Below are 27816 nucleotides of genomic sequence, written 5' to 3' on the forward strand. Positions count from 1 at the left end.
TTTTTGTATTCCTATAAATATTTTTGAGCTTTGTTTGGGGATACAGTTACTTGGAAACAGTGTGAAACTTTTGGTTCTTGTTTCTAAGATTGTTCAGGGGCGCAGAGCAGCATTTATTCCAGGGCTAGCTGTTCTCCACTCAGTAGCCTGCCCAGTGCCCTGTGAATTATGAAGGTTTTCAGTCTGCCTGAAGACAAGGCACTCTTCACAGTGTTGTGACAGCTCTGGGTACTGTTCCCCTTAATCCTTCTGAGTGACTCTTTCCCTGGCCTCTGGTGGTTTCCCCACACCCACACACTGATCAACACTCTGCTGGAAACTACGAGAGACCCTCTGCACATCCCCAAGTTCTCTCTGTTTGCGGCTCTCTGCTCTCTGGTGCTCTTGCCTGCAAACTCTAGTCCCCTTAGTTGCCCTGGACTCTAAGCTCCAGCTCCTTTATGGAGGGAATCTGCCAGGCTCTGCATCCTTACACCTCCCTGAATGCCGTAAGAGCTGCAGAAACCATCAGGCTCATCTTGTTTGATTCTCATCCCGTAAGCATCACTCTACTTTGTTGCCTCATACCCAAAGTTTAGAAAACCAAGGTTTCACAACTATTGCCCAGTTTTTTTTTTTTTTGCAGTACATGGGCCTCTCACTGTCGCGGCCTCTCCCGTTGCGAAGCACAGGCTCCGGATGCGCAGGCTCAGCGGCCATGGCGCACGGGCCCAGCCGCTCCGCGGCATGTGGGATCCTCCCGGACCGGGGCACGAACCCGTGTCCCCTGCATCGGCAGGTGGACTCTCAACCACTGCGCCACCAGGGGAGCCGCCCAGCTTTTTATTAGTTTCGAGTGGGAGGGCTAATCTGATCCCTGTTGCTCCACCGTGTGTGCAGGTGGATTGTAGTATAGTCACACACATAAGTCATTGTAACTGTGATATGCCGTCTGTCTCCCCACTAGAGGGTGAGGGGAAGCTCCTTGAGGGCAGAGACGATGTTTGTTTTGTTATATCCTTGATACACAGTAACCAATCAAACATTTACTGAATAAACACACTCCTTAATCACCTGGAATTCATTTTGGCACACTGTACAATTAAGGACCTCAAATGTTTGTTCTGTTACATACTGTATGACTCCAAGTATTAAGACAGTTTGGACAAGGCAAAACTATATTGCTGGTAAAAAGATCATGGATGCCAGTGGTTCAGGAGGGAGGCTGGTTGAATGGGGGAACACAGGGGATTTTCTACGCTGGCAGAACGGTTCTGTGTAATACCGCCACTGTGGATACCTGACGATATGCATTTCTCAAACCCAAAGAACTTTACAGCAAAAAGAGTGAACCTCAATGTACACAAATTTAAAAGAAAAGAATTCGGGAAGTCAGAAGTTCTCAGGATGGGGCTTCCCTGGTGGCGCAGTAGATAAGAATCTGCCTGCCAATGCAAGGGAACACAGGTTCAAGCCCTGGTCCGGGAAGATGCCACAAGCCGCAGAGCAACTAAGCCTGTGCGCCACAACTACTGAGCCTGAGCTCTGGAGCCTGCAAGCCACAACTACTGAGCCCACGTGCCACAGCTACTGAAGCCCGCGCACCTAGAGCCCGTGCTCCGCAACAAGAGAAGCCACCGCAATGAGAAGTCCGCGCACAGCAACGAAGTGTAGTCCCCGCTTGCCGCAACTAGAGAAAGCCCGCGCACAGCAACGAAGACCCAATGCAGCCAAAAATAAATAAATTAAATAAATAAATAAATAAATAAAGATGATCCTGGAGGATCTCGTAGAGTCAGAAAGTAAGGAAGACAAGACAAAAACAAAACCCCACGATGAAGGGGTCTGCCAAAGGGACAATGGCGCTAAATAAAAGAGCTCCCAATGACCAAAGCTGGAACATTTTGAGGGAAAAAAAAAGTCATCCCATTATACTTTATAACTTTTATAAAGTATAAAAGGATATCCCTAAGTCCATACTGATATAAATAAATGACCAAATAAGGAAGTAAAATGGGGAGAAGAGACAAATATCCCCTGCAAACACCAATCTATGCAGACGCTCGGCCCTTACGGACCCTCCTCCCGCGGGTGCCCCAGCCCGGCCCGGCCCGGGGAGCTCCTGGAGGGCCCCCCTCACCCACCTGTGCACAGCCCACCCCCCCAACCTGAGCAGAGGGCGGCGGTCCATGCTTTACAGAGGGTTCCGTTTGGGCACCAGGTCCTGGGCCGTGCTGCCCAGTTCTTCCCAAACATGACTCTCAAGGTGCAAAGCCAGCCCCTCCACCCCAGGGGGTCTTGTGCACCCCCTGGACGCCCCGCTGCCCGGCGCCTTGCAGCCCCTGACCATCGTCCAACTGTCTTCCATCTGCTCCTCTCTGTGCCGCACGGCATGTTCTCTGCAAGCAGCTGTCCTGGGGACTTGCTCTCCCCGCTGTCTGCCGTTACTCATGGGGCTCTCACGTCTCTCTCAGCCCTTGTCCCCCAGCTCCTTTCTCAGCTCTGCCAGTGCCCTCTCCCCGCATCCTGTCCCCCGGAGCCGCCTCCTCCTGTGCATAGCTGAGCTCCGCTCCTGCCCCCGGGGCTGCCTTCTCCTCCTTCCAGTGTCTACATGAGGGTCCCACGCTGGCTCCCGATCACTGCTCGTCTATAAGTGAGGGCAGGGACAGGACTGAGCCGGGGAGCTCCCACCGGCTGTGTGGCTCCAGGATGCTCGACTGCCGAGTTTCCTCACAGGTTCTGCTCTGGAAATGAGTTTCTGGTCTTAGGACATTTTTTGGTTGCAAGTGACGGAAACCCAACTCAAACTTAAGACAGAGCAGCTGGCACCCGTGCCCAGTAGGGCTGTCCGGTTTCTAGGAAGCCCCAGGCCGCTCTCCCCTATACTCTCTGCTCAGGCTGGCTCTCTCAAGAGCCATACAGCGACACCCCCAAACACGGCCAGAAGTTTCTTCCCTCTGGCTCTAGCAAGAGTCTCCTGGCTTCTGAGTGAGCACTGGGACCTCAGCCTTGACGGGTGCTGTGCGGGGGCAGGTGGGAAGGCGGCTCCATGGGCATCCGAAGGCCCTCCTGCAAAAGCTCCTTCGGGTGACTGTCTGCCTGCCTGCCAGGGGACCCGCTGGGAGGCCTCTTAGCCCCCACAGTACGGGGGACACGGCCCAAGGCACTGCCAGAGGCCGGCATGTCCACAGGGAGTGCCGTTTCCCCTCTCTTCTTCCCCATCTCACCGCTTAAGAGTCTGGATCTTGTGGAAAATGCGGCTGGAGCACCTGGGCCCTCCTCCTTCGGCTCCTCTCTCACCGCACGCCCACCCACATCCGGTTTACCCCAAGGCCCACCCAAACCACAGACCCCATTCTGCCAAGTAAATGTCGCCAACGGTGCCCCAGAATCCTCTTTGTTGGGCGAAAACTCAGCCCCGCTCGAGGCTCTGGCTTTCGCTCCTCTTCCCTGTCTGGCCGACACCCTCCTCTGGCTGTGGCTGTTCCTTAGATTCACTGCAGATGAAATCCTGTTCCCTATTTTTCATTCTTTTTGTCCATTTCAGTGAGTTTCAGGGAGGAAAGAAGAACAAACAAGCCTCTACTCAGCCATCATTTCCAGAAGGCCTATGTTCCATTCTCCAGGCTGTTTTTAATACGTTTTCCAAGTTCTGAACAATGAGCCCATCTCAGTTTCATGTGGGCTGGCAGCACAAGGCCCCGCTCTCCCCGCTCAGCCAACAGGCCGGGCTGGCATTTCCGCCTCCACACCTCCCGCTGCAGCTGTTCTCACTGACCTCCACGCCCCCCCAAAGGCACGGGCCACGCTGTTACGCTGAAAATCGTGGCCCAATCCGTCAGCAAGTCATGGAATCAACCCGTAGGTCAGAACCAGCTTTTCAGACCTTTCTGGAAAACGACGTCAGACCGCACCCCACACAGAAAGGACACTGCTGTTTGGAGTCAACTGGACACAACGTAAAGTGAATCTCGGAGGCTGGAGCTGCCCTGCAAGCTCTCGGAAAGCTGCCACTCTGGGGACAGCACGTGGCTTCTGTCCGGCCTCGGGGTTGCATGACAGGCAATCAGGACACACAGACCCCTCTGCTCACCCGCGGTGTGCGTCCCCAAGCCCTCACCTTCTTGGGCTTTCCTCACCAACAAAACCGCACCGGAGCCCCCGCAGGCCCGTTTAGAGAGAACAAAATCTCTATCCCACGCTCACGAGCCAAGGTCGGGGACACAAGCTGGCCTGTGACAGGAACAGCCCAACAGCAGCGAACTGTTCGGGTTCCCCAAACCTTCCAGGCGCACAGCGCCCTGGCGCCCAGAGGAGGACGGCGTGACAGGCCTGTCGTTCTGCACGACGCCAACGCCAGCCCTCCTGTCACCTCCAGCGCCCACGGGGCAGCCAGTTCCGACCCCTCCAGGCTGAGCCCCCAGCCGCCTCGGCCCCAAAAGATGATGCGGGGGCTTTGGCGAGGGGGCGGGGGTGCAGGACAGAGACGGGGCCTCCACGAAGGAGGAGCAGCGGCGCTTTGAGGCAGAGGATGTTTCCTTATTACTCCAACCTCCTTGTGCCTTCTGCTCATTCCCACCCCAGCAGCCAGCCCTCTGCCCCGTGACGCAGCAGCACTCGCTGCAGTGACAGGCCTGCCTCCTTCAAAGGAAAGTCGGCGGAAGCGAGGACGCTTCTCACACTCACTCCAGGGGCCACGTGGCACCGCGCGCAGCCCCGCCCACCCCACCCCGCCCAGGAGAAGACAGAGGGTCCCTGAGGAAAAGGAAACTCCTGAGAACGCTGTGGGACGGCTGAAAGCACAGAGAAGAGCGGCGACAGGCCGTCTGCCCAGGACTCGGGGGTTTCCTAGGGCGCTTCTCACCCGCCCGGCGGGCGAAGGTGGCGCCGGGGCAGGTGGTCAGGCTTCCCGTGGCTCTGAGTGTGGAGACGCGGCCGCCTGGCGTTTCCCTGTGCTGCTCTTCCGCGCAGTGTCGCGCTTCGGGCCTTCCCCACTCACGGATCTGGGCCGCCCTCACCCTGTCCTGGCCGGCTCCCCAAAATGCTCCATGCACACCCCTCACCTGAAGGAGGTCTGCTCCCTTGAAAGTCACCGCAGGAGGGATACCCTCCCCACCAAGGCCCCTCAAAGGCCCCCGGCGCCCCACGCCCCCGTCGGTGAGCCGGGGGCCGGCTCCGCCCCGGCTGCCCTAGCTCAAGAGGACGAGGAGCCCCTGGACCCGGCACCTGGTCTCCGCAGCCCCGCCTCCTGAAGAGCACCTGGCGCAAGGGGAAGTAAAGACACCGAAAAACTCACAAACAGTTCACTGGGCTGTGACGACGGCTGCCCTTTGCCGGGTGCTGCCGAGCTCTCAGCAGCCGCACCGCCCACCGACCTCACCACGTGGTCGCTCGGCGCCCTTCCCCCGCTGCGCAGGCAGGTCGGCTTGTCCTTGTCACAGACCCGGGCCGCTGCTGAGGCCGGAGCTGCGTAGGGGCAGCTGGACCGGACCGCTGCTCACTCCTCCCCGCCCCCACTGCAGGAACGCTCCGGTCACACGTGGGCGAGAAGGTTCTTGATTCCAACTTCCTACGCGAGTTCTGGAACAGAAACACTCTGTGCCGGCTCCTGATGGGGTCTGCTTGGAGCACGAGCCCCAGGAAGCTGCAGCCTGCAGGCCGGGGGCCGAGGGGGACGCTCTGCCCGGTGCCGCCTGCGTGGAGCGGGGTGTGCGCCTCGCGAGCGTGTGAACACGTGTGAGCACGGCGCCCACCGCCCGCCGGAGCGACAGCCTGAGGCCTGATTGGGGCCCGGGACGCCCGCCTCCGTGCTGCACCCCACTCCCCCGGGGCGCTGAGACGGCAAGGGCAGGGAAGGGGCCACGGCAAGGGCAGGACATCCCAAGACCCCTGCAGCCCACAGCCACTGGCGGTACCCTTGGCGGGCAGGGCTGGGCACTGGGACACTGAACGGCACCCTCCACCCACTGGTGTGTCCAGACAGACAGGAGCCGCCTCTAGGAGGCCGCCCAGCCCTGCCCTGCCCACCCCGGCCTGCTGTCCTCCCCATCTCCACGCAAGATGGTAGGGGCCAGCCAACCTGCAAGACCTTGTGGTCCTGCCTGCCATGGCCTGAGTCGCTCCCATAAGCCGACTGCCTCCCTGAGGACCTCCCCGCCCCCAAGGCTGAAAGGCCAGCAGATATTTCTGGAATGCAAAGCTGGCCAATTCCCACCAGCAGACAGACCACGCAGCTGAACACAGCCCAGCAAAGAGGTGGCGCAGCCAGGAGGTGGAGCCCTTCTCAGGCAGCAGCGGAGGAGGGGGCTGCGTCCACAGGGTCAACGGTGAAACCCAGAGATGCTGACCCACAAGGAGTCCCAAGGTCGGCAAGGTCACGTCTCAGAAACAGGAGTAAAATGTGGTTTCCACCACAGAAGTAACAGCAACACCTCCCTCCCACGACCCAGCAAGCAAGGAGGAGGGAGCGGAGCAGGGGGGAGGGTGATGCGTGGTTCCCAGTCATTCTTATAGCTCTCAGGCCCGGGGGGTGGAGGCACTGGGTGACCACAGGCTTTGTCAGGACTCACCCCAAGTGTGCTACAAAATATTAACCAGACACAGAGGAAAGGAAAACAAAGTGGAAACCTTTTATCTATGTGATGGAAAACCATCAGGAAACATGGATCTGGGCCCCTGCACACCTGCAGGTGGTGCCGGCAGTCACAGTAACAGACCCCACGGGTCCCACAGGGCCCTGTGCAGAAGGCCTGGGGCAAGCCCTGCTGTCAGACAGCGTCTGAGGGGGCTTCACCTTCCTGGGGGGGCGGAGGGGGATGTCCCATCCAGTTCCTCGCTGAAGGTTCCAGAAAACCACTGATAAACATGAGGAACGTTTCATCAACTCAGACTGTCAGAGACTCCTTTCTGCCAAGTTCCAGTAGCAGAAGAGACGGCGCCTTCCTGGCAGGGCCAAGCCTGCCAGGCCACTGGGGGAGCTGGGACCCGTCATGCAGGGGACACGCCCCCCACCAACACACACACAGGAGGCTTGCCCCAGGACCTACTGGGAGTAAAGACTTCAGAGAACACTGCCATTTCTGCCACAATAATGAAACAGACAGCTTTGACCAACCCTCTTAAGAGAGAACAAACACACTATTATGACAGTTTTAAACTACTGAAAAAAAATTTTAACCCATTGATGAGATAGGAAGAAAGTTCGGAACCTCAGAGGGCAAAAGCTAAGTAAAATCGGCAACAGGGGAAATCAAGGCACCCCTCTGCTGTCTGCATCTGAGGGCCTGGCTGATCTTGAGCATTTGTACTGTTAGAAGAGGCAGGCGAGTGAACAGAAAGCCTTGGATGTGCCCAGGTGTGGACTCTCTCGGAGACACCCCCAAGGCTGAGGCCCCGAAGGCATCAGGTAAATGAGGGCCACTAGGAAACACAGCCCTCCCACCCTGAGGAAGCAGGAGCTGCAGGGGGAGAGGGAGAGGTCAGCCCACACCTGGGATGGAACTAAACAGACGCACAGTGTTCTAAGAGCACTGAATTGTTTGGAGGAGAGTAAAAATATCAATTAATTTAGATTCTGATAAATGAATTCTGTGTGTTAAAATATCCAGGGCAGCCACTATGGAAGCCAAGTGAATGAATTCCAATCTAGTTGAGGAGAGAAAAAGAAATAAAAAAAGATCAACCCAAAAGAAGTTAAGGGCTTCCCTGGTGGCGCAGTATTTAAGAATCCACCTGCCAGTGCAGGGGACATGGGTTCGAGCCCTGGTCTGGGAAGATCCCACATGCCACGGAGCAACTAAGCCCATGCGCCACAACTACTGAGCGTGAGCTCTAGAGCCCGCGAGCCGCAACTACTGAGCCCGCGTGCCACAACTACTGAAGCCCACATGCCTAGAGCCCACGCTCCTCAGCAAGAGAAGCCACCGCAATGAGAAGCCCGCGCACCACAACAAAGAGTAGCCCCTGCTCGCCACAACTAGATAAAGCCCACGTGCAGCAACGAAGACCCAATGCAGCCAAAAAATAAATAAATAAATAATAAAATAAAATAGAAGTTAAGAAAGGAGGAAAAAAGTAATCTGTCCCCAAATAACAGGACAAATAAAGTGTGAAATAAGACCGTAAAAATAAATTCAAATATAATAATTTTCATAAACATAAATGGACCAGCAGTCTAGCTAAGACAAAGACTGTCAGACCAGATTTTTACAGATCCAGATACATTCAAACACAAGGATGTGGAACTGTGAAGGTCAAGAATGGACAAGACACCCTGACCTGAGGGAGAGCTGGTGCGGCTCTGGGGTGTGGGCAGAAGGCACCTCCAGAAGCAGGCCTGACGGGCCGGCCCACCGCACGGTGGGGTGGGGGGCCGCACATCTGTGAGAAGGAAGAGCCAGCACAGCTAACCAGGCTTCATCTCAGGGGACCATCCTTGGAACATCTCTGAAAACTGACCCCACACCAGGGCATGAAAGTCAGAGCTCCCAACAAAGGTCAAAGGCCCAGCTGCTCAGTCACAGCCCCACCCATGAGATACAGCAGTGAGTCAGGGAGTGAGAAGGCCCCGCCCCAGCAGTCATACGTGGTCACAGCTCGTGGGGAAAGGAAGATATACGCACCGCTTCCACGGCCAGTGGCCTCGGGGTCACGGCTGAGAAGCGACCTTTTGGGGAGGGACTGGAAAGCTGGCAGGACCATCATGTGCTACGAGCAGGTGAGGCTGCAGCTGCCTGCTGCGGCGGCGTCTCTAAGGAACCTAGAGCCACAGTCACCCCAAGGGCACCGTCTGCACCTGCGCACCACCCCACCGCGCTCCGGGGGGCACCTGCACTCCCTGTGCAGCACACATGGGAGAGCAGGTCACGATAGAGACAGCCTTCTGTATGCACAAGGGCAATCACCACACAAGCAACTATGAGGAAGAGGACTGGCTGGGGGCAGGAAGCATGGAACCCACAACTCAGCAGGTGGCCTGAGTGCGACAGGACACTGCCCCGACCACCTGTGAAAACGCGCTTGCTCCACAAAACTGCCTCAGCTTCAGCATCTAAACTGGCACAGACCTCGCCCTGGCGGCATCATTTACTGAGCACCTACTGTATACAGTAAAACGCTTGGGAAGAGCTGTACAAACACCATCACATTTCCTCTTGCACACCTGGGGACGCGGCAGCTGTGTCCGTCCACACCTTACAGAACAGAAAACAAGGTCCCGTTTCTAAAAGGCCAAAGTCTGAGCTCACGTTCCGAAGCTCCTGCTGGGCCCAGCACGTGCCACAGGAGCCGGCCTGTCCATCTATGCTTCTCTCCCTCCTGTCTGCTGGGGGCCCCATTCCCTGGGGCTCTCCAGGTGTGTGTGTGTTTTTTTTTAACGTCATTAGATTTTTGTTTTAATATTTATTTATTTATTTGGCTGCGCCAGGTCTTAGTTGTGGCACGTGGGATCTTCGTTGCGGTATGCAGTACATGAACTCTTAGTTGCAGCATGTGGGATCCAGCTCCCTGACCAGGAATCGAACCCAGGCCCCCTGCATTGTGAGCGTGGAGCCTTAGCCACTGGACCACCAGGGAAGTGCCCCTCCAGGTGTTTGAGTGGAGGCCCCGCTTGCACCCCACCCCATGGGATGGGTGCAGGGCAGAAGCAACGTCCCAGAGGATCACAGGAGAAGACACGCCCTGCCTGCTGGAAGCGCCAGCATGGGGCTCGGGGCCTGCAGCTGCTGGGCCACTTTGTCCCCGACAGGGAGAGGCTTCTCAAAAAAAAAAAAAAAAAAAAAAAAAAAAGGAGGCAGAAGTAAATAATAGGAAAAAAGAAAACGACCACCTGGCATCTGGATCCAGCCACCCCTGAAGCAGGTACTTCTCAGTACCTGTCCAAATGAGAGGATACGAATCCCTTGTCCTAAAGCTGGGATGCACTGGTGATCAGAACAGCCCTCCTGGGGCCATTTAGCCCCCCACAACTGCTGATGTTATGAGGCGGCAGGGAAGAGAGAGGGAAGGGGGAGAAGGGGGCCAGGGCACAGTGGAAAGGAGTCTCCAGTCCCACCCCTTCTCCAAGGGCCTTGGTTGCAGCTGGCTGCCCCTCCAGGCCGCGGTACAGAAGGAAAGTAAGGAGGATTCACCAAGTCCTCAGAAAGCTGCGCCCCCAAAAGAGCTGGCGCTTCCGGAGCGGCTGGGGGCATGCAGGCTCTCACCCAGCCTGTCACCTCAACGTGGACAGCGTCCAGGGTGGCTCCTTCCTCTGTGGCCATCGTAATGTCCAGAGTGAAGCCACTGCGGGAGGCTCATGAAGGGCTGGGACCGAATGACAGGAAAGCGGCAGCGAACACTCAGAGCGGTTCTCACACCCGGAGGAGACAGCGACGCCCAGAGATGGTCACTCCGCCACCACGAAGGGCCACCAAAGGACAAAACAGGACAACGCAGCATCAGGCACACAGACACCCGAGCAAAAGGAGACCCAGACACAGCCGTAGCAGAAGTACTTAAACCTCTCCCTGGATAACCAACAGAGCAAGCAGAGGACAAAATCAGGCCCACAGCTGTCCCGAGCAGAGCTGACCTGCAGGTAAGCGCGCTGCCAGCCCTCTCTGGTGTCTGCCTAACCTCAGCCACCAGCCGCTTCCTGACCCCGTCGGCCCTGGGGTTTTAAACAGCGCACATGGGATGGATCATGTGCTCCTCGAGATCTCAACTGTTTCCCTGATCCCCAGAGCTGCTGGTTCACTCTCCTCGGGATTTTTCTTAGAAAACTGGAAGAAGTTTTCTACACGTTCAGAGCAGGGTGTCATCTGCTGTGGCGCCCCGTGCGACGGATTTCCCGCTTCACCGCACACCACACATCGCTCGACAGGTGCACGAGTAGCAACCTGGGTGGCAGCACAGGCCGAGCCAGGGCAGCATGACGGGTGCAAGAGGCAGAGAGACAGAGCGTCAGGGCAGCCGCCACACCAGCAGGCGCTGACTCGGCGCGTCAAGCAGGTGGTCGGCCACACGCACCTGGGTCGGGACGAGGGCCACGTTTTGGATGCAAGCTTAGGAGAAATCAGCACACAACAGGAACTTCACTTTCCTGCCCAGCGTGTTTACGGGCACAGCGAACTAGCGGAGACAACAGAGGTAAGGGCTGGAGGAGGCGAGGAAGCCCGCGTGGAGAGGGTGCTGGCAGCCTGCGGAGACAGGCGGTGGGGGCGGGCTCAGGGGAGCAGGGAGGAGGGACAGCAGGCACAGGTGCGCCAGGTACAGGGAGGCGGGGTGGTAGCATGGGGAGAGGCCAAGAGCTGTCTTGTTCGTTTTTAAGCTGTGAGAACCACCGCAGGAAAGCACCACGACAAAGGTGGGCAGAGGGCGCTGCCGCTGACGTGGGGTCACGGGGCCTCGTTTCAGCTGAAAACCTCCAAAACACTTGTTACTGAGAGGCGTGTGCCAGAGCTGACAGGCTCCTGCTGGCATCACAGAGTCCCGGCCCAGCGTGCGGTGCCCAGGGACAGGCCCGGCCCCGGGAGACCTTCGACACACTCTCCACCGACCTCTCTTCACACCCAGACTCTGGACGTCCTCACACGAGCAGCCTGTCTACTTCAAATGCGAGTCCAGAAAGCAAGAACCGTCTTCTCCAACCGCCCCCCGGAGCCTAGGCGCCTGTCCTCACCAGGCCTGGCCTCTCCAGGCACTCAGCTGCCAGTACACGGAGCTGGGGGAGCCCACAGACGGCACACGTGGAGCGGGGCGTCCTCCAGGGGCGCTGCAGTGGAGCCGATTAATACGGAAAGTGAACAGGACCCTCCGGCCCAGCCGCTGAGGGCAAGCCCAGGGTCCTGGCAAACAGAGGCTGCTGGTGGGCACAGGGTGGGCTCGGTGCTCTGCCTCTTCCACCCACAGGCAGCCCCGGGGCACCGCCGCTTTGGGACCGCCTTCCCTTCTGCGAGAGCTTTTTCCTGGCTCCCGTTTCTTCTCTCTTTCTCCAGAAAAAGGGCAGGTGGGCGCTAAGGTTTTGAAAATGTGTGCGTCTGAAAACGCCTTTATCCTTCCCGGACAGCTGACGGGCTGTCTGGCTGGGTCCGAGTTCATGCGTCAGGTCTGGAGGTGCCTCCGAGGTCCCCTGCTCCTGCCGGCCAGCCTGCCCTCAGGCCCTCGCGGGGCCCCTCTGCTCCACACCCCATCCTGTGCTGCTGAGGCTCCTGCACCAGCTGCAGTGGCCTCTACTGGTCTCTCTATTTCCTACTGTTCGTGTCCTTCTGTTCTCCTTTTGCATGACTACGTTCGCTTCACTCACTGCACCTTTCACTCTGCCCTCCCGCCCGCACTCTGCCCCGTCCCCTCCTGCACAGCACTGCCTGCTCCCTGGGAATGTAAGTCCTCTCACCTCAGCGACGTGGATGCTTCTCCACTTCCTTCTGGAAGCTCAGCTCCAAATCTGGGCCTGGCAGGGCTGTACACCGGCCCACTGGACGGGCGCCAGAGTAGGCCTCTCTGGCTGGACTCTCCCCACCAAAAGCTGGTGCAGAGGGAAAGGCCTGGCCGCCAAAGTCCTGGGCAGGTACCTGCATCCTCACTGGTGCCAGAGTCCCCGCTCCCGTGACCTCTGCCTCCTCTCCCAGGAGGAAAGATTTCACACGCCTCCTGGGACAGGGAGGGGCAGTTGTCAACTCCAGGCAGCGAGGGAGAGGATCTAAGTACACAACTACTTCTCAAACAGCCCTGGGAGAACCTCCACGGTGCCCCACGGGCTTTCTCCCGAGTCTGTCCTAAGTGCCACCAGCATTTGGAACGCTCACCTCAAGTCTTAGGATTCTTTTTTTTTTTTTAACCTCCTTTCTCCTCTAATAACCAAAAGCAGGTGTGAAGCACCTCCCTGCCCATCCTACATTTCCACAGGGCACTCACCCTTCGGGGCTCACACGCACCCCACGGCTCCCAGACCACACCGTGGCTGCCACTTGAGGCCGAACCTCCTCCAGCATCCAGTCCCCATGGACCTTCCCCAGCACCCGCACTGCCCTGTGCGCACCAGCCTCCACGTGTCCCTCTGGGAGATGGATGGGCAGGTGCCGACCAAGTGAAGCCCTACTGCCCAGGGATGGTCGGCGATTTGCACCCACACCCTTTACCATCCAAGCACAGGCTCCAAACTTAAGGAGGGGTGGGAGCCCCCAGGAAGTCTGCCCAGCCTGTGGCACTGGCTTGAGCGCTGCCTCCCCCACGAGTGTCCCAGGGATGCCCAGCTCTGCCCAGCTCTGCCCAGCTCCGAGCTCACGCCGAATCCTGACCTGCAGCTACCAAGACAACAGCACCACGTGAGCGACCAGAGAGCCCCCGCGAGGCTGTGACCCCATGAGCTCTGCCGGCCCCCCGGCCCGAGGCGAGACTGCCAGGGTCATGCAGACGTGGGACAGGGGGGTTTGGCCAGTTATAAAAGAAGGGTTTATTCTGGATGATGTGACAGCTGCCAGAGTTCAACCGTCAGGAGCATCTGCTAATAGGATGATTCAAAATGTGAAGCATTTAAATTGCACTAGTTGTAAAAGTCATAAGTGCCAACGTGGGCTAGACAGACCTCCTGCAGTCGCCGCCCTTCACCACTGGGACTGAGGCGCCAGCTCCCACTCTGGCCCACACGTAAAGGGCAGCAGTTCCACACTGTGAAGACCAGTCGGGGCCACGTCCAGCACAGGGACCCACAACCCAGATCTTAAGCAGTGTTCCTCTGCTTGCACGGCTCTGCCCGGTCTTCCCAGAATGAGGTTTGGAACTGAGCCTCTCGGGCAGGACGTTGTCATGACACAGCCAGAGCAGGTGAAGGCTCGGGCTCCCGCTCCAGGACCACCCCGCATCAGCACAAATCACGTGGCCAAGCCCCTGTGCTGGGGCAGACAGGGCTCGAGACAGGGGCTGCAACTCCCATGGCAAAAGCCTTGAGGAGAGAGCAAGGGACCAGGCAGCTGGTGGAATCCACACAGAGGCTGCAGGGCCGCGACACATCACCAGGCCCCTCGGCGCCCGCTGACCCAAGTCCTCTGCACCACCGGCCACACGGTTTTCTCTGCCTCACTGGGCACTACTTCAGGGGCATCACAGGACAGAAGACCTGAGTGGTCAATGCACCTCTGTTTCAAGATGCCCACCTGACACTCTCCATCCAGTGATGGAAGGGCATTCAGCAGGCAGAGCTCAGGCTGAGGAAACCAGAAACTAAATCTACAAAAAGGTTAAAGAAACCTACGTGGAGGCCAGGACCCAAGGGGCCAAGGCCCCGGCTGACCCTGGGGGAAGGGAGCCTACGCCGGGGACCTGGGGGGCGGGGGGCAGGTGCGGAGACTGGGCATCTGGCTGAGGCGGCGGGCGGGCAGGCAGCGAGGGGCAGCATGGCCGGCAGCACCCTAGGGGTCCATCTGGGCCGGACCCACAGTGTCGCCGGGACTTCTGCAACAAGGCGTTAACTTTAAACATCCGTGACCAGTGGATTCATGAAAGCAGACGACAAGACCAAAGAAGTGGAATCCACAGAAAGGGCTCACGTGTAAAACACAGAAACCGAAACTGAGAGCTCCACCGTTGGGTTCATGGACAGATGGACACTGCAGACGCAGCTCGGGGAGCTGGAAAAAGAGCCTAGATGGTCCAACCGCAACTAGAGAGGACAAGGGTGGAAAAACCGAAGAGACAGACACACGGAAACCGTGAGAAGGGGTGCCACGCGTGTTCCCGTGGCCAGAGTGGACAAGTGGGCAGAAGCAATATGCGAAAAGATGTCGGCCGAGAACGTCCCCAAACTGACCAAAGACATCAAGCGACCAACTCAAGGAGTGCTGCGGGCACCTGAGTCTTGATCGCATCAAGACGGCGCTGCTCCGCCCACTGCCATTTCCCTAGCTGAGCTTTCCAGTCTCCTATTTCTAAGGTGGCCGGTTATCCTAGGAAGATGCCAAGTACTGCAGCCTCTCCCAGAACCCACCCTCCCCATCGCCACCTGCCCAGCCCACTGGCACCGTCCCACCCTGCTCCTGTCTCACGTGGTACCCACAGCACCGCCCTGGGTCCCTCTCTCCCACCTCGCCTAACACCTGGTTCCTCACCCAAAATATAAAGTTACTTTTCTGTCCCCATTACTACCACACCAACCCCAAACCTCCCAAACACCAGCAAATTTGAGTGAAGAATCAGCAGTAGTACCGGGAAAGGGGTGGGAACACGTAAAGGAAACAGGGGTGAAACTGGCGAGCAGGTCACCGGGGCGGCTCGAGCTGCTCCCGCCTCTGGGGTGAGGGAAGAGCACAGGAGGCAACTGGTCCTGGCCCCTAGCGCTCCTAACGTCGCCTGCAATGCAGGTGCCGCAATGCTGATGCCCGAAGGCTCCTGAACGGCTGGGGCGGCAACCGCATCGGAGAACGGTGGAAACACGCAGGCGCTCAGCCTCGCCCCGCTCCCGGCAAGAGGAACACGCTCAGAGGCACACTCCATCGCTGGGCGCTGCCGTGGCCAGGGGCCGCCCTTCACCGCACACAGTAAAGAGCATCTTGGTCGTTTCCAGGACGGCAAGGCAGGGCGCGTCCGTGGGCGGAGCACCACACTGGAGGTCACCTTCCATCAGATTCTGAACTTACTGCTTCCCAGACCTCTAGACTCCAGAACTGCTACTGAGAAGCGCAAAGTCATTCGGACGCTCAATTCTCTGTCTCTTTCTCTCTGAAGGCCCTGCGAGGCTTCCATGTGTCCGGAGAGCTGCAGAGCGTCGAGCCCCTTGGACAGGGTTCCCAGACGTCAGTGCTCTTCTCTGCTCTCCCACCCCAAACCCATGCAGGGTTCTGCTGCATCTGGCACCCCTGCTGTTGCTGTGTAGTCTCTCTCTGAACCCTACAAAATATAATTATTTCATGCAAATATGTTCATCATTTGTTAACCATTCCATTTTGCAACGCATGCTTTCCCTGACGATTCTTTGCTTCTCTGAAAACAGCATTCCACCCTGCTCCAGGAGGCTACCCTGCAGGAGGCCAGTGTCTCCGGCCGCTCCCACCGTCCTCCTGGCGCCGGGACCGCTGAGGAGCGGCAAGCAGGACCCGTTAGCACCCTGGAAGAGCTCTTACTTCTGGTTGCTTTAAACGTTGTCTTGGTCTTTGGTGTTTTGGAGCGTTGCTGTGACATTTCTCAACATGGACGTTATTTATCCCGTTTGAAATAAACGATCTTTCCATCATCACATCTGTCATTAGTTCCAGCCAACAGCTCTTCCAACACTGTCTCTTCTCCATTCTAAGTTGGCTTTTGGGGCTGGCATCAAATGTATCTGAAACTCTTGCATTCTGTCCTCCACCCCTCAATCACCTTCTCCACCATACTTTCCATTCCATTAACTCTTTGTTGTTCTTATTAAAATCCTTTCACCTCGTTCACAAAGCCTCTCTTAAACTGCTTATAATCGAATATTTAGCCTGTTGGTTACTTTTTAAGTTTCAGCTGTCATTTGTTTCTGGAGATTCCCTTTGGTCTCTCTCAAATCTTCCTGACCCTTCCTGTTAGCCTCTTGTTTTCTGCTCTTCATTGTGGTTCTCTCTTTGACTTCCTTAAGGTCCCTGGTGCCTCTAAATTTTGAGCCTTTTGATGATTCTGTGGTGCAAACAGGATTAGTTCTCAGCTCTCCTCACTGCCAGCACAGAACCTGCCGTTCTCAGATCTGCTAAGTCAGTTATGACGTATCCATCTGCCTCCCAGCTTCCAAAACTTTATTGCTATCATCTCCCTCTCACTTTACTCAGCCTTGTGAGTTTGACTTTTTTAAACATCACTTTCCTGTTCATTTAGCAGAATGGGAGAGAGTTTGGGAGAGAGTGAAGCTGTATACATGTGTTCAATCTGCCATCCTTACCTGAAAACCAGGAAGCTTTCCTTAAAAAATTATCTTCAGCATGGAAAATGGGAGCTGGAGTCCAGACATTTTTAAAATTAATTTAAATTTCATTTTCACCATACAAATTATTTCAAAATAGAGAAGAAATAACTTCTTAACCTCATCATCTATTAAAATTAAGCCACATTACAAATACAGGCACATTTGTATTTCCCCATGGAAATCATCCTGGTTAAAATTTTTTGGTAGAATATCTTTTGGTTTTTGATAGTTTAAGAGTTCATAGACTATATATATAATACATATATATGTATAACTGACTCATTTGGCTGTACAGCCAAAATTTACACACTGTAAATCAACTATACTTCAATAAAACATTTTTTTAAGTTCATAAATCATATAATTATTCTAATATGTATTTCAGTTTTGGTTATTAAAGGGGTAAAATTTGTATTTATGTCAAAAAACTAACTCAACAATTTCCTCAAAACAACATGCAGGGAAAAAACCTCAGGTTGGATTTGAAATTCACTTGGGAGAAGCATGCTGCGTGCACCTCTGAAAATATACACATTGATACTATGCATAAAATAGATAACTAATGAGAACTTACTGTATAGCACAGGGAAGTCTACTCAATACTCTGTGGTGACCTAAATGAGAAAGAAATCCAAAAAAAAAAGGGGCTACATGTATACGTATAGCTGATTCACCTTGCTGTTCAACAGAAACTAACACGACATTGTAAAGCAAGTATACTCCAACAAAAATTAAAAAAAAAAAAAAAAAAGCGTCACCAGGGCACCTGCTGCTGAGTCGCCGGGATGTGCAGAGGCTCTAGGCGTTACCACAGGAAAAGCAACAGCAGATAATTTGTATCACTTGTCTGGAAAACAAGGAAACCCTTTTTTACATTCTAACATGATAGCCTATTTCTTATATGAAGGTCCTTTACCAGGGTTTCAAAGATGTTTTAGGAAACTGATTGATACTTAATGAGTTAATAAATTTTCCCATTTAACATGATGAAAAATAGACTCTATTTTCAAGTAGAATGTCTGATTTTTCAGGATGGGTTACCAATGTTGAGTGAGAAATATGTGAACACTTCCTCTTTATAGAATATATTACAAGTGTTATTTAGAAAATACTGAAAATTGTTTCTGCTGCAAGGCACATCAAAGGCTCTATGCCCTGTTAGAGGCTCCCTGATGCCAAGGATTTGCTAAACTCAGACAAGTCCAAACAAGCTGCGGCCGGCCTGTTTTTTCGCCTGTGATCGGCTCAGTTCCACACAAAGGGTGAATGCGGGAAGGCAGTTTTCATGGCACACGTACAAAGCGACACTTCAAGACAGATGCAGCAACAACAACAAATGCTGAAGTACTGCAGGAAAAAACCAATGTTTTCCTGACAAATACCTGTTGGGGCAGATAAATATCCCACAAAATAGTATTAAAAATTTGGGCTTCCTTGGGAGCGCAGTGGTTGAAAGTCCGCCTGCCGATGCAGGGGACACGGGTTCATGCCCAGGTCCGGGAAGATTCCACATGCCACGGGGCGGCTGGGCCCGTGAGCCATGGCCGCTGAGCCTGCGCATCCGAAGCCTGTGCTCCGCAATGGGAGAGGCCGCAACAGTGAGGGGCCCCCATACCGCGCAAAAAAAAAAGTATTAAAAATTTAGCTAAACTTTCTGGGACTTCCTGGTGGCGCGGTAGATAAGAATCCGCCTGCCAATGCAGGGGACACAGGTTCCAGCCCTGGTCCAGGAGGATCCCACATGCCGCGGAGCAACTAAGCCTGTTCACCACAACTACTGAGCCTGCGCTCTAGAGCCCGCGAGCCACAACTACTGAGCCCGCGTACCACAACTACTGAAGCCCACATGACTAGAGCCCATGCTCTGCAACAAGAGAAGCCACTGCAATGAGAAGCCCTCACACTGCAGCAAAGACTAGCCCCCACTCGCTGCAACTAGAGAAAGCCCGCACGCAGCAACGAAGACCCAACACAGCCAAAAATAAATAAATAAATTTATTAAAAAATAATAATAAAGGATATATGTAGATGTATAACTGAATCACTTAGCTGTACACCTGAAACTAACGCAGCGTTGTAAATCAACTATAATATAAAATAAAAAATTAGGGCTTCCCTGGTGACGCAGTGGTTGAGAGTCCACCTGCCGATGCAGGGGACACGGGTTTGTGCCCCGGTCCGGGAGGATTCCACATGCCACAGAGCGGCTGGGCCCGTGGGTCATGGCCGCTGGGCCTGCACGTCCGGAGTCTGTGCTCCGCAACGGGAGGGGCCGCGGCGGTGAGAGGCCCGCGTACCGCAAAAAAAAAAAAAGAAAAAAAATCCTGCCAAACCAACAGAGAAGGCTCCAGCCCTGAGCAACACCATCCTGGGCCCCAGTGGCCTCAGGCAGGAAGGCCCACACTGTCCCCTGGCGGCCGGCCGCTGGGCTTTCTGCACATCCCTGCAAATGAGGGTCTCCGGGACCCACAGTTTACCCCCTCCCAGGTTTTGGGAACCAGAGGCTACTTCTTGGGCTTCTTAGAGTCAGAAGAAGTAGGAATCCTCATAGTATGGCTGAATTCTGAATACAAAATAAAAGGCCAACACCACCAAAATTAAATAGAAAAACAGTATCTAGAGTCCAGAAGCTGCCACGACACGTGCAATCGGATGCACAACCTGAAGTCTGTCGGCTGGGAAATCTGTACTATACATGCTTCACACAATCCCAATGGCTAGGAAGCACATGCTGCCACCGGAGAAGTCCCAGGAAGCAGCTGAAGGGACTGTAACAGAACCACCAGCAGTGTCTCAGGATGACATTCCTGTGCAGCTCCACACAGGAAGGAAGCACCCACATCTCTGGTTCGTGCTGGGCCTCCAGGAACTTTAGGAAGGACCGAGAGAAGCAGCAGGACAGACAGAGGAGTGCAGCGAAGGAGGAAAATAGGCTCGAGTAGTGGGGGCCAGATGAGGGGCTCCCAGGCCTGAGCCCAGCACCCTGGGGCCACGCATGGTTCTGTTCACAATGCAGCCGGCTACACTCGGGTCAACCAGTCTGCAAGAGGACAGAAAACGTGCTCTGCTGACTTGGCCTCTTGGTGTTGAAATTACGTTTTTAGAACCCTATACACGTATGACACTCAGTAATTTACAGAGTCCTCTGAAATTCAGTCACACTTCAGCCTCACGACACACCCTGAGAATACATGGGACAGATATAATCTAATCCGCAGATATGAGCCGAGGCTCGGCTGTTAAGCGATTTGATCGACTTACCTGTGATGGACCACACTCCTCGGGGACTGAGTCAAGGCTGAACTCAAGTCTTCCGCAGTGGGAACAGTGCTGTGTCCACTATACCCAGTATCTCAAAGGCCGATCCGGGCGTCACCGTGCTGCCCACTGGACTTCTCACCACAAGCCCAGGACAGAGTCAACTCTAAGGCCTTGGGCCCCCCCTTGGAACGCTCCCTCCTTAAAAATCCTAATCACTCTTATTTTTAACAGCTTTATTGAGATGTAATTCACATACCATACAATTCACCCATTTAAAGCATACAATTTTAGAATATTTCAGTATATTCACAGATAGGCACAGCCTTCACCACAGTCAAGTTTAGAATATTTTCATTACCCAAAAAGAAACCCCATACGCCTTAGCTGTCATTTCCCAGCCCCTGGCAACCACTAATCTACTTTCTGTCCCTATGGATTTGCCTGTTTGGGGCATTTCATATCAATGGAACCGTACAAAGCCAGACCTTTGTGTCTGGCTTCTTTCACTCAGCATAATGTTCCAAGATTCATCCACATTGTAGCATGAATCAGTACTTCCTTTCTTTTTATTCCCAAATAATATTCCACTGTATGGACAGAACACACTTTGTTTGTCCGTTCGTCTGTTGATGGACATTTTGGTTGTTTCCCCTTTTTGGCTATTATGAATGATGCTACTGTGAACTTCTGTGTACAAGTTTTTGTGTGGATATGTTTTCCTAGTCACTCCTACCTATAAGAACACATGAAAGGTGAGCCAATTTCCAACTGAGAAACTCACCTAATCTGACCGTCCTATATTGTTTAAAATACAGACAGATAACTGGGAGAAATAAATGACCACAGAAAGTACAGTTAAAGACATTAAGAAACAAAAGCAAACCCTGATCTAACAGAGTCAACAGTGATTAAACAAAGAGATGTCACTTCTAGGGATGGGCCCCACAGGCACACGTGCACATGTCCACAATGCTGTGCCTGCAGCCTGGTTTTAACTGCGCAAAACATGATGTTCGCCAGCAGGGGCTGGTCAGATAAATTACAGCACCTCCACACAGCCAGACACGATGCAGTCATGAAAAAGAATGAACTGGAAAATGTACTGATATGGAGTGACTTCCCAAACCCAAACACATTTAGTTAAAAAGGCGAGGTTACGAAAAGTTTTTTAAAGAAAAGAGCGGGAAAAAAAGAAGACACATACATGTTTGCGTGCATAGTTACAACAAAGTATCTCTAGGAGGAGATGGAGTGGGTGCCTCCAGGGGACCAGGCTTCTGGGGGCAGAGAAGGGATGGAGGCAACAGACAGCTACACTGTGCACCCTCTGTGCCTTCCAACCCTGAAGATGTTACGTAGTACAAAATTTTTTAACCTTTTAAGGAGCAAAAATGAAAAGAATCTATGAGAATTAAAACATTTACACTTAGGAAAGCAAGAGATGAGAGGCCTCAGGTAGCTGGAAGCAGCCGCTGCTGTGTCAACCTGGGAAGCACAACGGTGACTCCCACCCAAAGGCGTCTATCCCTGCTGATGTTAAGACACAAAGGAAATGCTACACGAGGCACTGAGTCCGCTGCCCTCGAGGACTCCCTGTGCAGAGGGGGACAACTGGAGGCTGTGCAGAGCGTGCCTGGCATGGGGACAGATCAGGCCCCAGGCAGGCCCCAGTGAGGGCCTAAGGAGCCCCCGAGCCCTGCTCGTGTGAGGGGAAGAGAGAATGCGGAGCAGGGCTGGGCCTGGCGGTGCTCAGCCAGAGTCGCCGGAGCGCTGGGTGCGAGTCGGGGCACGCTGGGCCACGGCCAGCAGTCCAGGGGGCACGGCGAGCCGGGGAGGAGGGCAGAGCAGCAGCACGACTGGCACACATGCCCGGGGCCTGCTCCTCGGCCGCGGAGCATCCTGGGTGGCGCGGGATGGCCTCCACACATTCGCTGCCGCTGCACCTGCTCCCAGTTGGGACGACCGCAAGTGTCTCCAGATGAACCACCACTGGATGAGAACACTGACCTGCACACATGCCCTGAGCAGCTGCGTGGAAGATAGAGGTGAGGGGGTCCAGCCAGGAGGCCCCGCCACAGTGCGGACGAGACAGGCACAGGCCCCGCCTGGCAGCTGGCCCTGCTGCCAGAGGAAGGGGGATTCATTAACTACGTGAAAGGTACGACGAGCAAGGCAGGGAGCAGCAGCATGCGGGGGAAGAACCTAGCACATGATGGGCCCAGAGCACCAGGCGGCCAAGGCTAGAAGTGAGGCAGGAGGCAAGGCCTGAGACGCCTGCAGGGCTTCCGCGCAGGCGGCTAAGGGAAGAAGTGCGGCTGGCACTTGTCTGCTCCCTTGGGGTGGTCCTAGCATTGGCTCTGGTTATTTGGCCACCCTCCCTGTGAGAGGGCTGTCCATCCTACAGCCTGCCCCTGGCCGTGGGACGTATCTCCTCTCCCGGGGCTGGGCCAGGAGACCTGCTTTGGCCACAGAACTTGAGTCTCCAGTTCTAAGCTGAAGCTCAAAGACAGGCTGAGTCTCTGCCACTCTCTTGCCATAAGAATAGCGTGTCCCAAACAAGGGCACGTCCCCGATCCAGCAATGAAGACTCTCAGAAAAGAGCCTCAAGCAAATGAAATGTGAGCTAGAAATAAACCTCTGACTTGTTACTGCAGTCTTTCTAGAGAAAGCTGCCCAATAAACTCCCTGATTTCTTCCTTCCCCAACCCATCCTACGCATCACGGCCAGGCACACGTTCCTAACCCATTTTATCAGGACTTCCCCTACTCACAGACCTGAAGTGGCTCCCCATAGCCAGAGAACTGAAATCTAAAGTCCTTCACCTAAGTTCAAAGATCTTCACGTTATAACCCTTATTTCCTCTTATTCCTTATACAAACTTCTAACCCCACAAACCACACATGAGCCACCTTCTTGCCTTTACTCCCAAGACCTGAAACCCTTTCTGTCTGTAGTGCTGCAGTGTCCTCCATCCTCCCCCCACTCACCTCCTGCTGAGGTTCAGCTCAAAGACCACCTCTTCCTTGAAGCCCCCCCCTGCAGTCCTTCTCCCTCTGAACTTCTAGAGCAAACTTTTTCTGAAAATGGGCCAGACAGGAAACAGTTTAGGTGTTGTGGGCCATGAAGTCTCTGTTGCAACTAGTCAAGTCTGCCAAAAAAGCCACAGATGAGGGCTTCCCTGGTGGCGCAGTCGTTGAGAGTCCGCCTGCTGATGCAGGGGACATGGGTTCGTGCCCTGGTCCGGGAGGATCCCACATGCCGCGGAGCGGCTGGGCCCGTGAGCCATGGCCGATGAGCCTGCACGTCCGGAGCCTGTGCTCCGCAACGGGAGAGGCCACAACAGTGAGAGGCCCGCGTAAAGCCACAGATGATACAAAAATAAACCAGGGTGGCTGTGTTGCAATAAAACTTTATTTACAAAGACAGGCCAAGGGCCTGTCAGTGGCTGTAGCTTAGAGACCCTCGTCTGGCGCAGTGTTTGGAAGGCTGAGGCGTGAGCACAGCAGAAGCAGGAGTGAGCTAAGGCTGCAGGCCCAAGGGAGGAGGCTCTTCTCAGCAGGGTGAAACAGTGTGGCTGCAGGACAGCAGTCAGGGTCAGAAACAACCGCGGGGAGCAGGCCAGAGCTGCCAGGTGACATCAAGGGCGAGTCCCAGAGGCTGATGGGAGGCACGGTGAGGCAGGCATAGGAGGGAGCAGAGACAGCCCACAGCTGAGGGTGCAGACTTTACCAGGGGAGCAAGAAGGATAACAGGAGAAGAGACCTCCAGGCAGGGCAGCCCAGTCCAGCTCTGCCAGGTGTCGCCAGGCCCAGCGCTGCGACACCCAGGCTGAGCTCCTGAGACAGGACACCCACAGAGCCAACTTTGACCGGGAGCGTGTAAGACCCTCAACAAATGGCCACATGGGTCAGTGAACAGGCACAGCAAAGCTATCTTGCTAGTAAAACTAGATATTTCACTATGAGAATGTTCTCATAGTGAAACATTTTTTTAATTTTTTCATCTTTACACGGACATTTTTCTTCAAAAGCAACAAAGAACCAGGTGGAGGCTTAACAACACACTGAATTCACTGTTATTACATTGTTCAAGGACAGCCCACACCAGCACACACGCAGGAAAGAAGGCGGGGATGGACGTTTTTAAATCTATCTTTAGATATTTTAAAATTTGCTCACAGAAGCTATTTCGTTACCATTCACTCTGAACATCAAATGTTCTCAACCTTAGACTCCACAAATGCCCAAAGATTCTCCTTAAAGTGTGTGTGTGGGGTCCCTCCTAGTCTTAGTGTCACACAGATAAAGGGGATGAGATGAAGTGATCTAGGGTAAGGCTAAGATACTCTTCCTAGACCTGAGAAAGAGAACCATCTCCTTGGGAAACATGACGAATTTTTCCACTTTGTTCTGAAGCAAGTTAAGTTATTCCTTCCAACAGCTTAGCAAGACAGAATGTTACAGCACTGATAATGCCAAGTCCTCATTTTCTGGTGCTTATGCCCTCACTGTCACTTAGTTTGTTAATAAAGTATCTTTTCCGTTACAAGGATAACACTGTGAAGTATAACAACAGGGATTCCCTGGGGGCACAGTGGTTAAGAATCTGCCTGCCAATGTAGGGGACACAGGTTTGAGCCCTGGTCTGGGAAGATCCCACATGCCGCGGAGCAACTGAACCCGTGTGCCACAACTACTCTGCCTGCGCTCTAGAGCCCGCGAGCCACAACTACTGAGCCCACGTGCCACAACTACTGAGCCTGTGCACCTAGAGCCCGTGCTCCGCAACAAGACAAGCCATCACAATGCAACGAAGAGTAGACCCCGCTCTTAGCAACCAGAGAAAGCCCACGTGCGGCAACAAGGACACAATGCAGCCAAAATTAATTAATTAATTAAATTAAAAAGAAAAAAGTATAACAACAATGGCTTTGATAGTTTAATTCAAGTAGAGAATTACCCAAGAACTGCTCGACATCTCATTTCTGTCAACAACAATCCTATCTACCTCCCAGGACAATAAGTACTGCAGGATTCTAGACTGGTTCATTAGAAGCTTTCTTCTTCTAAAAAGATTTTTAAAAACAGTTCTATATGATAATTTATCTAAGTACATGAGATTTGTTCCTCGTTTACCTTTATAAAGACTTGTTTCTCCAAATATGACCCCAGCTTGCACAAGAAAAGAGAGCCACAGACCTCAAGTTAGTGTTAAACTAAGACGAAACAGCCGACCCAGTGAGTGCACCCTGGAAACCAGATCTTGGCAGCGATAACAACTCCTGACTTTTCTCAACACTGACAACAAGGCACAATGAATTCACCGAGTCCCCACAACCACCCAGGGAGCCCAATATTATTGGTGCTCCCATTTTACACATGAGGAACCAAAGGCAGAGTACAAAGCCAGTAAACAGAAGAGTCATGACTCAAAGGCAAGCAGTCTGGCTCCAGAAGCCGCCCTCTTCTCCCCCCTGTTCTCCAGCCTCTCCAGACAGCTGACTAGACAAAGTGCAGGCAGAGAGACCCAGGGCCCTGCTCATTCCCAAGCCAGCGCGCGGGGCACACAGTCCGCGCCAAGCTGCTTTATGGAATGAGTCTCCTTGCTTCACATTCACCCCTATCAAATCTCCTTCCCCTCCCCCAACGAGGAGAAACACACCTTGCTCACTGTGAAAGGGGAGCCGCTGACCGGGAACCACCTGCTGTTTACAGAGGCACCCAGGATGTACAGGGTGCAATTCCCCTCGCTGGCTTCAAAGACAAACCTCCTATTGTCTGCACCAGGGGAGGAACAAGAAGCCTTGCAACTGTAGGTTTCTGTAAAGGTCACAGGAGGTTTGGTTAAACCCTAGGACAACGAAGCGGGTGAGGGACGCCGCATTTTTGCTGCTGAAGGCTGCGCAGCGCCCACAGCAGCTGCTGGTGGGAGCAGCATGTAACACACCCACAGCTGCGGCGGCCTCCCCGCCAGCTGCACGTTTTAAAATAAAAGACGTCCTGACCCCCAAGATGCGCACAGCCTGCCTCTATCTCGGCCCTCGCGCGGAACACTGCCTCCACCCACACCAATCCCGCAACCAGGGAGCCACCGCGGGAATTCCAGCTCCGGGAGGGCGACCGGGAGGGAAGTAGGGGACGCCCCAGCCCGCCTCCCTGCAGAGGCCAGATCGGCGGGGCCGGAGGCCACGGCCCGCACCCGGACACGCGCGTCCCGACTCCCCGGCCCTGCACCTCCCCGACTGCGCACCCGAACCGCGCCGACACCACGCGCTCAGGCCCGGCACTCCACTCACGCCCACCCTAGGCCGGGCACGCTCACACCCCAGGGCCGGCACACTCACCGACCCGCACCCCGGGCCGGGCACACTCTCAGCCACCTTCACCCCTAGGCCTGACCCCACACCCACCACACACCCTGGCCCCGCGAGGCCTGGGCCCCTCGCGCCCCTGCGCCGCCCCCCCAGCCGGACCTCTACGCACAGAACCCGCCCCTCCCCGGCCCGGTCGCGGCACCGCCCGCCCCCTCAGTCGCCAAGGACCCGTATCCTCGCGGGCCGGGCCGGGGACCTCCAGGAGACCGGGCAGGGGCCACAGCGCCGGCCTCTCCGCCATCTTCCCGGCCCGCGCCGCCCACCGTCCGCGCTCTCACCCGCAGGCTGCGCGCGGGCCGCGCGGCCACAGCCCCTCATCCCGGCTCGCACGCCGCGCGTGAGCTGCTCGCGGCTCTCCCGCGCCGCCGCCGCCCGCTCGGTGCGCGCCCTCCGCCGCCGCCGCTGCCGCCGCCGCCGGCCCAATGCGCCGCGACCGCGCGTCCTCCCGTCACCAGCGCAACCCCCCGCCTCCGGCCCCGCCCCCGCCCCGCACGGCCCCCGCCGCCAGGGGACGCCGCCGCGAGCCCCGTGCACATGCGCCGGCGCGCGGCACGCCGGGAGCAGGAGTCCCGCCGGGGGCGTGCGCTGCATGCCGGGAGTCGGGAGCGTAGTCGCGCTGGCTCCGCCCACAGCGCGCGTGTGGGGTACTCGCGCTGTCCGGGCGAGTCCGGGGATGCTTCGGGCGAAGAGGGGCGCCCCCGGCCCGGGTCACCCAGGGCCCTGGGTGCGACGGGCGGAGAGGGGCGGCTGCTGGCCAGGTGATGCCGAAGCGCTCCCTCCAGCCCCGCGGTCCGCACCACGGCCGACGATGCCTGTCAGATCGCTCCTGAGATTCTTCCGAGCCCCTTCGGTGCGGTGCAGTTGACATTTCCTACGTGTCGGTGTGGATTTGGTGTAATTTTACCTACTCAAACCATGTTGGACTTCCTGGAAAAGATTTCACTTTTCCTCGATTCTGGAAAGTTATCAGTCACTGTCTCTTAAAATATTGGCTCTCCTCCATTCTTATAGGTTCTCCCTATGTATCTGTCAAGCTAAACTGGACGGCCTGTGTCCTCCGTGTCTCTACGATTTTCTCTCTTTTTGCTCTGTCATCTTAACTCTTGGTAATTGCTCAGTTAAGCTTTACTGTTGTTCTATTTAGCGTTTTCTAATCTGCGTTTAGCCTGCTCTTCAGGCTTTTAAAAATTATTATTACCTATACAGTATTCATTTCCAGAAGTTGTAGTATTTGACATGCATGTCGATATAAATGGAAGCTAACCAGCCTGAAACTCCCACAACAAAACAGAGAAGCCCACACCACTC

At 55.0% G+C, this 27816-nt stretch overlaps 1 protein-coding gene across 4 annotated transcripts in view; it reads right to left on the reverse strand.

Annotated features, from left to right (window-relative positions):
• ARHGAP39 (Rho GTPase activating protein 39) overlaps positions 1-26911 on the reverse strand; it is a 74208-nt gene extending 47297 nt beyond the window's left edge. For all 4 annotated transcript variants that reach the window (XR_009516694.1, XM_059995317.1, XM_059995315.1 and 1 more), the window contains exon 1: positions 26787-26911. The gene's annotated coding sequence lies outside the window, so the exon portion shown is untranslated. The remainder of the gene's footprint in view (positions 1-26786) is intronic.
• Positions 26912-27816: the final 905 nt, after the last annotated feature.

This window comes from Delphinus delphis, chromosome 17 (genome assembly GCF_949987515.2).
Source record: "Delphinus delphis chromosome 17, mDelDel1.2, whole genome shotgun sequence".
Classification (NCBI taxonomy): Eukaryota; Metazoa; Chordata; class Mammalia; order Artiodactyla; family Delphinidae; genus Delphinus; species Delphinus delphis.